The sequence below is a fragment of the Balaenoptera physalus genome (assembly GCF_965194825.1).
Source record: "Balaenoptera physalus genome assembly, chromosome: 2".
Taxonomy (NCBI): Eukaryota; Metazoa; Chordata; class Mammalia; order Artiodactyla; family Balaenopteridae; genus Balaenoptera; species Balaenoptera physalus.
This window is the reverse complement of record NC_138883.1, coordinates 56,909,066-56,923,834: the sequence shown is the minus strand read 5'-3', so window position 1 is coordinate 56,923,834 and position 14,769 is coordinate 56,909,066. Positions and strand designations below refer to the sequence as shown.

Sequence of the window (14,769 nt, the reverse complement as noted above, 5' to 3'; positions counted from 1 at the left end):
GGCTGGTTTTTCACTGGGTGAGGCATGTAGGGGGTGATTTTTCCCAGGAATTTCTTCCAACTTTTCAGATTAGATATAAAAATTTTCTGAATTAAGACATATATACAATTAAATTGTGATTATCTCTACCAGCTGCACTTTGCTATATAAGTTATGGTAGAATATGTTTACAGCTATGGACACATAACCCAACTTAAATCAACATCTGTTCTAGGTTTACAAATGAAACAAATGATTCCCTTTTGAAAGATTTGCTCATTAAAAGTTTGGCCTCAGAAGAGGACAAGACCCCATGGTGAGGTCCGCCAGGGCAGCCAGTCTGAAATGATGGTTCTGGATCCTTTGTGAGCAGGCCCTGAGCTCCCCCAGTGCTGACTCCTCTGCTGGATGGAGCTTGGAGTCTGTATCTCCACCACTTCCTCGCAAACCCCCAGCCTCCTATTGCCTTGTCCCCCAACTAAGGTGGCCCTGACATGTGCTAACTGCCTCCTGGCCTCAGTGACAACCAATCTCTGGCAGAGTCAGCCCTAATGCTCCACCCAGTCTCAGGTTTCTGCCCCATGCCCTTCTGTCTGTGAGTGCTCTGAAGACAGCAAGGAGCGAGATTAAAATTCATATGGAGTTTCAAGTTGTTCTTGAATGCTGGGTGTTTTTAATAAATTAAAAAATATTTCGAGTAAACAAAAATAAGAGGTTAAATAACATGTTCCTGCACAACAAATGAGTCAAAGAAAAAATTTAAAAAGAGAAATTAAAAAATTTTCTGAGAGGGTTTCCCTGGTGGCGCAGTGGTTGAGAGTCTGCCTGCCAATGCAGGGGACACGGGTTCGAGCCCCGGTCTGGGAGGATCCCACATGCCGCGGAGCAACTGGGTCCGTGAGCCACAACTACTGAGCCTGCGCGTCTGGAGCCTGTGCTCCGCAACAAGAGAGGCCGCGATGGTGAGAGGCCCGCGCACCGCGATGAAGAGTGGCCCCCGCTCGCCGCAACTAGAGAAAGCCCTCATACAGAAACGAAGACCCAACACAGCCAGCCATAAGTAAGTAAGTAAGTAAGTAAGTAAGTAAGTAATAAATAAATAAATAAATAAATAAATAAATAAACCTAAAGTTTAAAAAAAGAAATGGTGTAGTTTGCTTTGCATCTTAAAAAAAAAAAAAAAAAGATACATCTACTTTTATTTATAGCTGTGGTTATCTTAATTAAATGAAAATGTTTATTAATAAAATATCAACAATGGAAAGAGGGCTTTCCCAGCCTTTAGAAAAAGGATGAATAAACAACCACATTTTTTTCTGAATTGTGATTACCAAGGTCTAATTTTGGAGACTCATCAGCCTTACTGAATTTAGTTGCATTATTTTACTATGCAGGTTAAAAGCAATTAAATGCAGACTGTTTTCACAGTAAGTGAAATATAATCAAGGCACATTTAAAATGAGGCAGCATTAGAGCAAGAGCTGGTATTTAAACCGTGTGTATCTCCTTAGGACTGACCATGTTATCAGAGTAGCTAGCTGTTACTGTGAGCTTCAGGTATCACACCTAAAAATGGAAAAGCAGGCTTAGTAAATCCCTTTGGGTAGTGATAATCCCTGGATTTGTGAAGAAAGCAGTGCACATGAGTCCTGATAATAAGACACATCAGAAAAGCATTTTGGGAAAAGACACATTAATGAATAGATGCATATATATGTGTTGTAGTTTCTAGGCTGTAACTGTGTAATCTGAAAAATAAAGTGATTGTAGAGGCTACTAAGTTTTCTATCAATTCTAAAATTCCACAAATTAAAAATGGATAAAATGGTGGTTAACAAATCTACGTAATTTTATGAAATGTAAAAAAAGGATGAGAAGTCACGATTTTTGTATATACTCTAATTCCATACAATATCAGGGTTTTTTTGGTGTTATAGAAATGACCATTTAATTATTCAAAGAAATCAATTACTAAAAGGTGACTGACAAACTGAATTGTGAAAATGTTTAACATAAAATTATAATCACCTATTTGAAAAATTGTGGAAGTCTGAATAGATGAATTCTAATTAAACTTATCTGTAGACATTAAACCAAACCTTTTAAAAGAATATAAAATGAATATCATTTTGTGTCCTACTATTATGAATAAGTCAAATGAAATTTCATTTCCAAGGAAGATAGAGAACAACATGTAAGACCTTTGTTCTTGTGATAATATGAAGTAACTTGACAAAATAAAAGCCATACTTTTCAATGGGACTAACAAAGAAAATGGAAAGCAAGATCAAGGAAGCCTTGATGAATTAAATTCTAGAGACAGATAAAGAATGACAGGTTCATAGAAGATCAGAGCATCCTGGAAGTTGTGGACCATGGGGGTGGAAGGTTATCATGGGCTGAATAACCATGCAAGGATGAAGGGGATCAAGCACGTTTTGGATCTCATTGTGGGATTGTGAAATTGGCTGGAGTCTAGAAAAGCCCCAAACACTGAAGTAGATTCCCTGGCCCAATAACCCTTATCTCAACCACGTCAAAAAAGTAGCATTAAAAAGAGGGGAGAAGTGAATGTAACACTCTTCCAGTTTAATTACTAAAGTAGAATTATAAAGGCCACCACTTGGTGATTGGGAGTTGGTATAATTACAAGAGAACTCTAGCCTATTAAATCTGAAATTCTAAGCTAGCTGAACTTTATTGCAGAAGGAGTGAAAGTGATTAGCGCCCTCCTCTACCCACATGCACACACTAACTCCCAGAGGTGAAAAGGCCTACACTTTCTGGGAAATAAAAAAAACAAAACAAAATTATGCTTCAGTTTCCAATCAAATTTTATACACAATGTTGATAATACAATAAAAATTGTGAAGAGACAGGAAATTTTAGGGGATTATATGGATAATCATAAAATATAAAGTTAAATGTAATATCTAAAATAAAAAAGGTACTAGATAGGTATAACAGCACATTAGATATTTAGAAAAAATATGAATAAACTTGAAAATTTGGAAAATAGGAATTTTTCTAATTAAAGAAGAGAAAGAAGGGAAAAAAACCCCTGAAAAACAGAAATCAGAGAATATGTTCTCCTGAGAGCCTTCAGGTATCCATTTTTCTTGGTAACTTCTAACCTATAGAATGGAATTTCCTGCATTTGCATACCCGATGCCACGTACTTATGAGAATTTCTAATGGAGTACTACCTTGCTCCAGATACCACATTCTTGTTTCTTTTTTCTGTATCTAACTTATTTGCTGGTACAATATAAAAACTCTGCTAATTATCTGAAAGTAGTTGTGACAGGATCCTCTGAGATGGCTCTCAGTGACCTCCAACTCCAGGTAGGCGTTCCTTACATAACTTCTTCCCTTCCAGAGTGGGTTGTGACTAGAAACTTGCTTCTAACAAACAAAATATGGCAAAAGGGATGGAATGTCACAAGCAAGAAAGATTTTGAGCAGCACATAAGGGGAATCCTAAACTGATTCCAACAGACTGTTAGTAGAAATCTGGTTTTGAGGATGCTGTCTAAAAAGGAGATAATAAAAATGACTAAAGAGGAAATAAGAAAAATGTCATCAGAAACTGGAAAAAAATAGAGATCCCTTTGAAACGAAGTGGCAAAGAGCTTAATGAAACTGTTTTCTGCAGTTATGTGGACGTTTAAAATATGTCTAATGAATTTGATTATCTAGCTAAGGGGACTTCCAAGCAAAGCACTGAAAGTACTGTCTGGTTTCTTCTTTCTACTTAATGTAACACGTCCTTGAATGGCTACTTTAGAGCTGAAAAATTTTACCTCTCTGGAATAGAAGCAGAATTCTTCCAAAATCTATTCAACCACCATGCATGCATATAAATATGCAACAAACTGATTTCTTGATGCACTGCATTTCTCTAGTTTCTGAAACTATTATTTTAAATTCCTTTTGAAGCCAATATTTTATTCCAACAATCATTGAGTTCTGAGTGGTCATTATTTATTTTTTGATATGGAATCAAGAAATGTAATCTAGGTAACAACATATGTGATGATACAACAAACTTAAAAGGAGTTTGAATTAGAAAATCATATTTAACACATACATAAAAAGAAAACAGCTAAAACTAAAGTTTCCTTTATAAATATGTTGATTTACAAGGTTTGATTTTGAAGAAACAGAAAGAAAAGCAATTATTGACCCAAATAAAATCAAATTGCTAATAACCACTCTTCAGCACACCTCCATCTTTCCTGCCTCTGATCAATCTCCATCGTGGTCCTAAGCAATTCACTTAACCTCCATGAGCTACAGTGTGTCCTGGGCAGTGATAACTGCTTCAAAGCACTGTTATTTAATCAGCATATTATTAGTGATTACACTTTGCACTAAAACTTTGCAAATAGTAGGAACTGAGTAAAGGTTAATTGACTCTAAATCTGTATAACTGCCATAATATTGAGATGTGACAATCTTACTTCTTCAGATGAGCATCAATTTGCATTGCTTTTCCACTGATTCACTGACTTGCATTTCCTTTAGCAGAAAAAAAAAAAAAAAGAGAGAGAGAAAAGAAAGAAATTTTAAAAATTATGCCAGACCTAATCACCTCATTTAAAAGTCCAACCTCTATTCTGAACCATCTTCCACTCCTTTTAGAGTCCCTTTACCTGGCTCTAGTTTTCTTTTAATCTGTAGATTTTATCACCGTCTAATTTAAGTTTACTTGTGCATTATGATTATTTGCTATTATCTAACTCTTCTAGAAAGTAAATCCATTTCTATGTGTGCAGATTCTTTGTCTATTTTGTTCACTAATGTAGTCCAATTACCTAGAAACAACCTTGCATATAACTGGTACTCATAAGTAACTATCAAATGAATGAATAAATAATTCTCCAATTATTCCCTAAAAGTTAATAATTGTTTGAGATATGTTGCCTATGAACTAAAAGGAATTCCATACCTCTCAACCAACTGGAACTGACCAATTACCCACCTGTATCCTAAATCCTGCTTCACAACTTAGCTTGTCTCTAAGAGAAAATCTTGGAAACAATTAAGTGTCCTAACTGTACTGTGATTAGAATTTGGCTCAAGCAAATCTTTAATGACTGATACTGAAGCCACACAGGGCAACTGACAGTTTTAAATTTTGACACAGAAACATTCAAGAGAAATGAAAACAAAGGCTCTATTTCTATTATGCAGATTCTACATTGCAAACAGATATTTGTTTCTTTGGAAGACCAGCATCTTTCAATAACATGAAATCATGAATTCCTTTAATTTCCTAAATTTCCAGGGTGGGTTGATCCCCATAAAACCATTTTTGAAATTAGAAAATGCTTCTTTAAATGAGAACTATAGTTGTAAGCCCTTCCTCGTTACCCCACTGCAAACGCAGGCAGTTCTGTTATATCCAGCCAATGTGGCTAGCAGGTGCTATGTTGGTTGCTGTGGAAAATAACAAAAGCTTCTGGACTTCTACCGTCCAGCCATTCTTTGATAGTCTAACTCAAACACACAGCAACACAGTGCTCCTCCACCCGCTGCTCATGTTTTTCTTGTTACTGCCTAGAAACAGATTTGTCTTCAGCATGTAAACTGACACACTGTGTTACTGAACCCCAAGCTTTTGTTTTATTCCACATAGTTTAGAAAAACACTAAGCTCTTTTAGTCCTTTCCCTGAAAATTCCAGATCATATGTATTCCTTTACTTTGGCTAAATTCCAAAGTCCTTTTACTAGGAGAAAAAGACGGTGTTTATATCAACTGAGTAGTTAGTTAAATGTCTACCAAATATTTAACGGTATTTTAAATATTAAAATCATAATGAGAACAAAATTAGAAAAATGTATATATTGATGGCAGGTATATTACATTTTTGGGGGATTTTATTTTATTTTTTAACATCTTTATTGGAATATAATTGCTTTACAATTGTGTGTTAGTTTCTGCTTTATAACAAACTGAATCAGCTATACATATACACATATTCCCATATCTCTTCCTTCTTGTGTCTCCCACCCTCCCACCCTCCCTATCCCACCCCTCTAGGTGGTCACAAAGCACCAAACTGATCTCCTGTGCTATGCGGCTGCTTCCCACTAGCTATCGGTTTTACATTTGGTAGTGTATATATGTCCATGCCACTCTCTCACTTCGTCCAAGCTTACCCTTCCCCTTCCCCGTGTCCTCAAGTACATTCTCTAGTAGGTCTGTGTCTTTATTCCCATCCTGCCCCTAGGTTCTTCATGACCATTTTTTTTTTTTTTTAGATTCCACATATATGTGTTAGCATACGGTATTTGTTTTCCTCTTTCTGACTTACTTCACTCTGTATGAGAGACTCTAAGTCCATCCACCTCACTACAAACAACTCAATTTCGTTTATTTTATGGCTGAGTAATATTCCATTGTGTATATGTGCCACATCTTCTTTATCCATTTGTCTGTCGATGGACACTTAGGTTGCTTCCATGTCCTGGCCATAGTAAATAGAGCTGCAATGAACATTGTGGTACATGACACTTTTTGAATTATGGTTTTCTCAGGGTATATGCCCAGTAGTGGGATTGCTGGGGTGTATGGTAATTTTATTTTTAGTTTTTTAAGGAACATCCATACAGATCTCCATAGTGGCTGTATCGATTTACATTCCCACCAACAGTGCAAGAGGGTTCCCTTTTCTCCACACCCTCTCCAGCATTTACTGTTTGTAGATTTTTTGATGATGGCCATTCTGACTGGTGTGAGGTGATACCTCATTGTAGTTTTGATTTGCATTTCTCTAATGATTAGAGATGTTGAACATTCTTTCATGTGTTTGTTGGCAATCTGTATATCTTCTTTGGAGAAATGTCTATTTAGGTCTTCTGCCCATTCTTGGATTGGGTTTTTTTTTTTTTTTTTTTGATATTGAGCTGCATGAGTTGCTTGTAAACTTCGGAGATTAATCCTTTGTCAGTTGCTTCATTTGCAAATATTTTCTCCCATTCTGAGGGTGGTCTTTTCGTCTTGTTTATGGTTTCCTTTGCTGTGCAAAAGCTTTTGAGTTTCATTAGGTCCCATTTGTTGATTTTTGTTTTTATTTTCATTTCTCTAGGAGGTGGGTCAAAAAGGATCTTTCTGTGATTTATGTCACAGAGTGTTCTGCCTATGTTTTCCTCTAAGAGTTTTATAGTGTCTGGCCTTACATTTAGGTCTTTAATCCATTTTGAGTTTATTTTTGTGTATGGTGTTAGGGAGGGTTCTAATTTCATTCTCTTACATGCAGCTGTCCATTTTTCCCACCACCACTTATTGAAGAGGCTGTCTTTTCTCTATTGTATATTCTTGCCTCCTTTATCAAAAATAAGGTGACCATATGTGTTTGGGTTTATCTCCGGGCTTTCTATCCTGTTCTATTGATCTACATTTCTGTTTTTGTGCCAGTACCATACTGTCTTGATTACTGTAGCTTTGTAGTATAGTCTGAAGTCAGGGAGTCTGATTCCTCCAGCTCCGTTGTTCTTTCTCAAGATTGCTTTGGTTATTTGGGGTCTTTTGTGTTTCCATACAAATAGTGAAATTTTTTGTTTTAGCTCTGTGAAAAATGCCATTGGTAGTCTGATAGGGATTGCATTGAATCTGTAGATTGCTTTGGGTAGTATAGTCATTTTCACAATGTCGATTCTCCCAATCCAAGAACATGGTATATCTCTCATTCTGTTTGTGTCATCTTTAATTTCTTTCATCAGTGTCTTATAGTTTTCTGCATACAGGTCTTTTGTCTCCTTAGGTAGGTTTATTCCCAGGGAATTTATTCATTTTGTTGCAATGGAAAATGGGAGTGTTAAAGTGGTGTTAAAGTAGCAGCTGATTAGGGGGCTCTGGCTCCCTCAGGCCGGGGGGAGGGAAGGGTACAGAATGTGGGGTGAGCCTGAGGCAGCAGAGGCTGGCATGACGTAACAGCCTGAGGCGTGCCATGTGTTTTCCCAGGGAAGTTGTCCCTGGATCACGGGACCCTGGCAGTGGCAGGCTGCACAGGCTCCCGGGAGGGGAGGTGTGGATAGTGACCTGTGCTTGCACACAGGCTTCTTGATGGCTGCAGCAGCAGCCTTAGCATCTCATGCCCGTCTCTGTGGTCGGCACTGATAGCTGCGGCTTGCGCCCGTCTCTGGAGCTCATTTAGGTGGCGCTCATAATCCCCTCTCCTCTTGAACCATGAAAGATAGAGGCAAGAAAAAGTCTCTTGCTTCTTTGGCAGTTCCAGACCTTTTCCCGGACACACTGCCGGCTACCTGTGGCACACTAGCCCCCCTTCAGGCTGTGTTCACACAGCCAACCCCAGTCCTCTCCCTGGGATCTGACCTCCAAAGCCCGAGCCTCAGCTCCCAGCCCCCACCTGCCCTGGTGGGTGAACAGACAAGCCTTTCGTGCTGGTGAATGCTGGCTGGCACCGATCCTTGTGAGGGAATCCCTCCGCTTTGCCCTCTGCACCCCTGTTGCTGCACTTTCCTCTGTGGCGCCAAAGCTTTCCCACGGCCACCCTCCATCTCCGCCAGTGAAGGGGCTTCCTAGTGTGTGGAGACTTTTCCTCCTTCACAGCTCCCTCCCACTGGTGCAGGTCCCATCTCTATTCTTTTGTCTCTGTTTTTTCTTTTTTCTTTTGCCCTAACCAGGTACATGGGGAGTTTCTTGCCTTTTGGGAGGTCTGAGTTCTTCTGCTAGTGCTCAGTAGGTGTTCTGTAGGAGTTGTTCCACATGTAGATGTATTTCTGATGTATTTGTGGGGAGGAAGGTGATCTCCACGTCTTACTCTTCTGCCATCTTGAAGGTCTCCCTCTTCATTTTTATTATTCATTTATTTTTAAAATTATATGAGTCATCCTATAAGTACTAAAGGGAACATACAGCATGGACCAGACCCTTCAACAATGTTTATATAATTCGGATACTTCTATACAATTCTTAGGAAGTAGTAATGTGCAATTCTTGTTTTTTATTTTTTTTAAAGATTTGTTGATGTGGACCTTTTTTTTTAATATAAATTTATTTATTTATTTATTTATTTATTTATTTATTTATTTTTGGCTGTGTTGGGTCTTAGTTTCTGTGCAAGGGCTTTCGCGGCGAGTGGGGACCACTCTTCATCGTGGTGCGTGGGCCTCTCACTGTCGCAGCCTCTCCCGTTGCAGAGCACAGGCTTCAGACACGCAGGCTCAGTAGTTGTGGCTCACGGGCCTAGCCGCTCTATGGCATGTGGGATCTTCCTGGACTGGGGCACGAACCCAAGTCCCCTGCATTGGCAGGTGGATTCCTAACCACTGCGCCACCAGGGAAGCCCTGATGTGGACCATTTTTAAAGTCTTTATTGAATTTGTTACAATATTGCTTCTGTTTTATGTTTTGGTTTTTTGGCCACAAGGCATGTGGGGTCTGAGCTCCCCGACCAGGAATGGAACCCACACCCCCTGCATTGGAAGGCAAAGTCTTAACCACTGGACCACCAGAGAAGTCCCAATTCTTGTTTATATATACTTATTCAATCATGTTTGTTAAGTTTTCACCACTTAACTGAGTGTTTCTTTAGGTGACTAAAAATAATTTCTTCCCTTGTAAATATTAACAGTAGTCATTTGATTTATGGATATTATGTGGTTTTGAATACATGAGTATTTTATATTGCAGTTGTGAATCTTATAGGTATTTATTTTAAAATAAAACTATTTCAATTATTCATATGTTTCCTATTCTCTTTGTGGTGGTAAATATTGTACACTTCCACTTAGTTTCTTTTCCCACCCAGCAGTCAAGCCCCAGGTATTCAATTAAAACATCTCAATCTACTGGCCAAAATAAGTGATTCTTGGTTCAGAAGAGCTCTGGTGTTCTTAAATAGAAATTTGTTATGACATTAATTTGCTTATACAAAAAAGTACAGGACTGATTAATCTGTTGTGTTTGTATGTATGTGTCTTAATTTGCTTATACAAAAAAGTACAGGACTGATTAATCTGTTGTGTTTGTATGTGTGTGTCTAGGTTTAACAGAAATTAATCCCTTAATGTTTATTGATTATGATTTAATTTATGTGAAAGTTTATTTTCAAATATCTGAGAATATTTTCAGTATGATGCCTAGAGACCAAACACCTACTATTCTCTCAAAATATGAATAAAATATCCCAAAATAAATTTTTATATAAAAATGAATTGTAAAACCACAAAACAGGTACCACCAGGAAGTCAGCATTTTTAAGTGTATGGAAATATTAATCTTATGAGAAGTGATTGAAGGAAACATCAACTAGCTCCTACCAAATTTTGACTGATTCCATGCAAAACAGAAAAAAAGTTGGTAAAGAATTTGTTGGTCCTTTCTAAATACACAAAGTTCAAGTCAGAGTGCAAAATGCAAAGGCCATTCATGGGACAGTAAGAAGGAAATCATCAAGATTTCAGGAAATGCTGGAGTATCCTGCAAATGTATTTGTGCTTTATTGAGGGATTCAACCTAATTCATATGCAATGAAGAGCAATCTAAGGAAAGTGATGATTTTGACACAGCTAGCCATTTTTATTGGTGAGGGAGCCAAAATAGAAATAAAGACAACTCCCCAACTAACTTCAGGGAAATAAAACGTATAAACTACAAATGATTCAGCGCTCCACTAGATTTCTGTGGTATGCTTGGCTTCTCAGAAAATCTTTCCATAGTTACTAGTGTCAGATGAGTGCAAAAGGGATACATGTGGGGCACCAGCAGCAGTTTACTATACCATTTTCTTAATTACCTGAATGGGTCATTATTAACTTATCATGTTGAAGTTTGAGGGAACTTTTTTAGTAAAACCACTCTTTCACATGCTAGTTTTGGACTAATTGAAAAGTAAGAGGTAAATAATACAGATGGAAATTAAAAACCTCTTAAAATGGACATTTGTAAGTGAGGCTTAATCGTAAGGTCAAGTGAGCTTCTGAATATCAGAATTAGGCTGTGACTATAGAACAGGTATTCATACTAGACCAATACACACCTCTCCCATAAGCAAGGCCATATCTCTAAGCTCACCTCATAACCATGAGTGATTAAAAGAAAGCACATTCTCCAGACATATCAGCTTCTAAAAAATAACATGGTTGGGTGATGCATTCCTGATTCCTCCAAATGTGAGGAAGAAGCATTTTTCCCCAACATCTCATTTCCACCTTTGATTGCAACAATTATTTATTTCACTTCTGTATCCTCAGTTTGTCAACAATATACATAACCTAGCAGGTGGTTGAAACAGAGCAGGACCCTGCCGGGCCCTCCCAGCTACAAGCCACTCCATGTCCCCCACCTCTTGTTTGTAGAAAAAGCTTTTGTATCCTAGGCCTTCTCTGAGTTCCCAAGAGCAGAATCATGCAGTTAATGATGATAGAAGTGGAAAATGCAGAAACAGAGGAAAGCAGTCAAGTAAGAAAAGTAATGATAGCTTGAATAATAGAGTCAGAGAACTCCTAGTTCCTCCTGAAGGGATATAGATAACAATCTGAAGCATATCTTTGAGTTGTTCTGCAGAAATTAAGACTCCTATGCAGTGAAGGATGTTGACTACATGCTGATGAGAAGCACATAGACCCCAGACTCCCTGGAACCAGAAGATGATTAAGATTCCCAAAACATCACCCTATTAACCACAACCAACCAATCAGAAGAATGTCCAGGAGCTGATCATGCACCCTGCAACCCTCATCCCTAATGTTGCCTTTAAACACTTGCCTGAAAGCCATCAGGGAGTTTGGGTCTTTTGAGCATTAGTTGCCTGTTCTCCTTGCTTGGTGCTCTGCAAATAAATGCTGTAATTTCCTGAGTTTGGTTCAGTAATATGGTCAATATATTTATTTCATGTTAATGATTGATTATGAAATTTAATATTAGTTAAACTTAAGCATCTTTATTTTGGTCTCCTAGGCTCAACAATATTTTCTATGAAACTATTAGTGTGTTTGTTATTGTAGAACACTGAGTGGTTATTTTCCCTAAACACAGGAAACCAGAGGTAGCTGAGTCCATCATTCATTTAACAAAACAATGGTATCATAGCCTTATATCACCTTCTTTTTTGATACTCCGCTTATGTTGCAAACTGCCTACAACAGATCCAAGCAACATTTTCAGTGAATCAAAACATCTAAATAGAGAAATGGAGGGAGGGGGCTTCTATTTTTGCATCACTTTCTATTATAAGGGATGGCAAATTTTTCCTAGAAACACAATATATAACATGAACACATTCTATTTGTTCACACAGGCCAGGATTTAATCACATATGTTATTTTACCTGCAAAGATAGCTGGGAAAGTGAGCACCTGGCATTTTCATATATACAGAGGGAGGCAGCCATTCCTAGAAAGGAGGAAGGGTGGGAGGTGGGCTCTGTAAGCAAAAAACAGTACCTGCCACTGCCTTTGTCTATTTTATATGTCAAGTAATTACCTACAAAGGTATTTTTTGCTCCTGAAAAGTATCATAATATATATCTAACAGGCACATACATATACATACATTTAGAAAACAGATCATTTGTCTGTCATTAGTGCAGGGTATGGTATGTCCTCAAAAGTACTATGCAAAGAAAGGCCCATGTATTTGACTGAGAGGCAGGGCCAAGAAGAGGAAGTCAAAGAGATGCTTTTAGGAAAAGCCTTCATAAAAGTGGAAAAAACTGGGGGGACAAGGAAGAAAATAATGAGATAACAGGCAAAATATCTAAAATTTCTTTTTTCCCATAAAGAAGCCTGCCAGCTTCTGGTGTTCTATGTGTGACATAGCCTCCAGGTCCTGGAAGGGCATGAATTAGTCTATTTTTCAGAGAAAAAGAGCCAGCAACAGAGCTGGACAGTAAATATCATATGTCTGAGGGCAGGTGTTAGAGATTTAAAGACACAAACCCAAAAAGATATAAATGCCACATACTGAGTCATTATGAATAAAATGTTTGAGTTAGTATCCATAAGACCTTTCACCCAATTATTTCTGCTTTTTGTACTGTTTTGGATACTACAGTAAATGAGGTATATGTAACATTTATTCCTGAGCTTTCTCTTCAGCCTATTGACAAATTTACTCTGTATCTAGCTTACATAGTATTTGATCCACTCTTTAAGTTTCTAACTATGTTAAAGGTCTCCAAGGCTACCTCAGATTTTGTGACTCACTAGAATGGCTCATAGGACTTAGAAAAGCTGTTATACTCATGGTGACAGCTTCTTACAGCAGAAGGATACACATTAACGTCAGCAAAGGGAAAATGCCCATGGGATGAAGTACAGGAGAAATCAGCCACAAGCTTCCAAGGGACCACACCAATGGAGTCTCACAGATGCACTTAATTTTTTTAGCAACAATGTTTGACAACGTGTGTGAAGTATTGCTACCCAGAGAATCTCATCTGAGCCTTAGTATCCATGGTTTTGATTGGGGGTCACTCATATAGTCATGCAGCATCCATATGACTGACCTCAGTAACTCAGACTCCAAGTCTTAGAACAAAAACAGGAATTCACCATAAACCACATTGTTAGCCTGTTAAACTGCTGATACGTAGGTCAAGGCATCAGGCACAGAAAAACATTCTTATCAGGCAGAATACTCATGGACTCAGCTTAACTTTTAGGAGCCATCCAAGGACCAGTCCTGAAGACAGGCCTTTCTCGGGGGATGTACAGAATTTAAATAACTCAGGTCTGCTGAATTAACCCTTTCCTTCACAGACTACCTCTCTATTCCATGGCCTACATTCTGCTACAGCAAAATAATCAAAATTTTCTAGGCATTTATATTTAGTGAAGAATTTATGTTACATACACAGCAATAGTATCAGCACGAATATGCCTAGTATTTGGGGCAGCCAGTGTAGGGTGGGGATGGATTTAAAGAAACAACTAATCCATTCTATAAAGCCATTACATACATTTAAAAAATATTTTTGTACTAATTTAGTTATTTGCTTCCTCTCTCGATCGACAGTTACTTGTACCTTAAGATAAACTTGCATGGAAGTAGCAAGCATAGAAATCAACTTGTGGTTAGCCAAATTCACTTTTTTCTCAGGCAAGACAATTTTCATCAGTATTATATCCTAAGGAGGATTTACCTTGACTTCCCACTACATTTGATCATTCATATCAGAATTATTATAAAGCCAATTTGCATAGTTTACTTGGTTAGGTACTTGAATCTTTCCAATAATGCCAGTGTTATACCATATTGCAGTATCCTCATGGTAAATTTCAGTTTTATTATAGAACAAATCAATAAGAATTACAAAAGTATTTGTTATACCTTCCTAACAAAATTGAATTTTCTCCATATATCAGAATTTATTATGGAATGATGTCATTACAACTGGCCATGATTCAATTATTTTGGGGTTTTAAGTCAGTTGAGGACAAAACTAGTCACCATTCATTAGTTCACAGTTTGTACTAAGACTGGTTTCCCTTGTGTGCTGTGAGTAACACATCTCTGTATTGATGCATCTCCCCCATGTCTCCTCACTTCAGAAACCCAGGTGGCCACTTCAAGCAACTGCACCAGGATATCCACTGGGTTGTTCTAATTAACTTTCAATCTGTGGCTGGGCTCTGATGGTCTTTGACATGCCTTACTGTAATGTGCTCCTTAAATTCCAATAGGATTTTAGTAAGTCCGTAACACTTAGAGGCATCCCTTTAATAATTCATTTTTTTATTGACCATCTGCCTGGCCATATGGCCAGGCCATTGGCCACCAGCCATGAGTTAGTATATACCCAAACATCAGGGCTTTT

The 14,769-nt window shown here is 37.9% G+C and overlaps 1 long non-coding RNA gene across 1 annotated transcript in view; it reads right to left on the bottom strand.

Moving 5' to 3' along the window:
• Positions 1-1,127: 1,127 nt before the first annotated feature.
• Positions 1,128-14,769, bottom strand: part of LOC309656157 — a 212,678-nt gene continuing 199,036 nt past the window's right edge. The window contains exon 3 of the long non-coding RNA XR_014261187.1: positions 1,128-4,500. This is a non-coding gene — a long non-coding RNA (uncharacterized lncRNA). The remainder of the gene's footprint in view (positions 4,501-14,769) is intronic.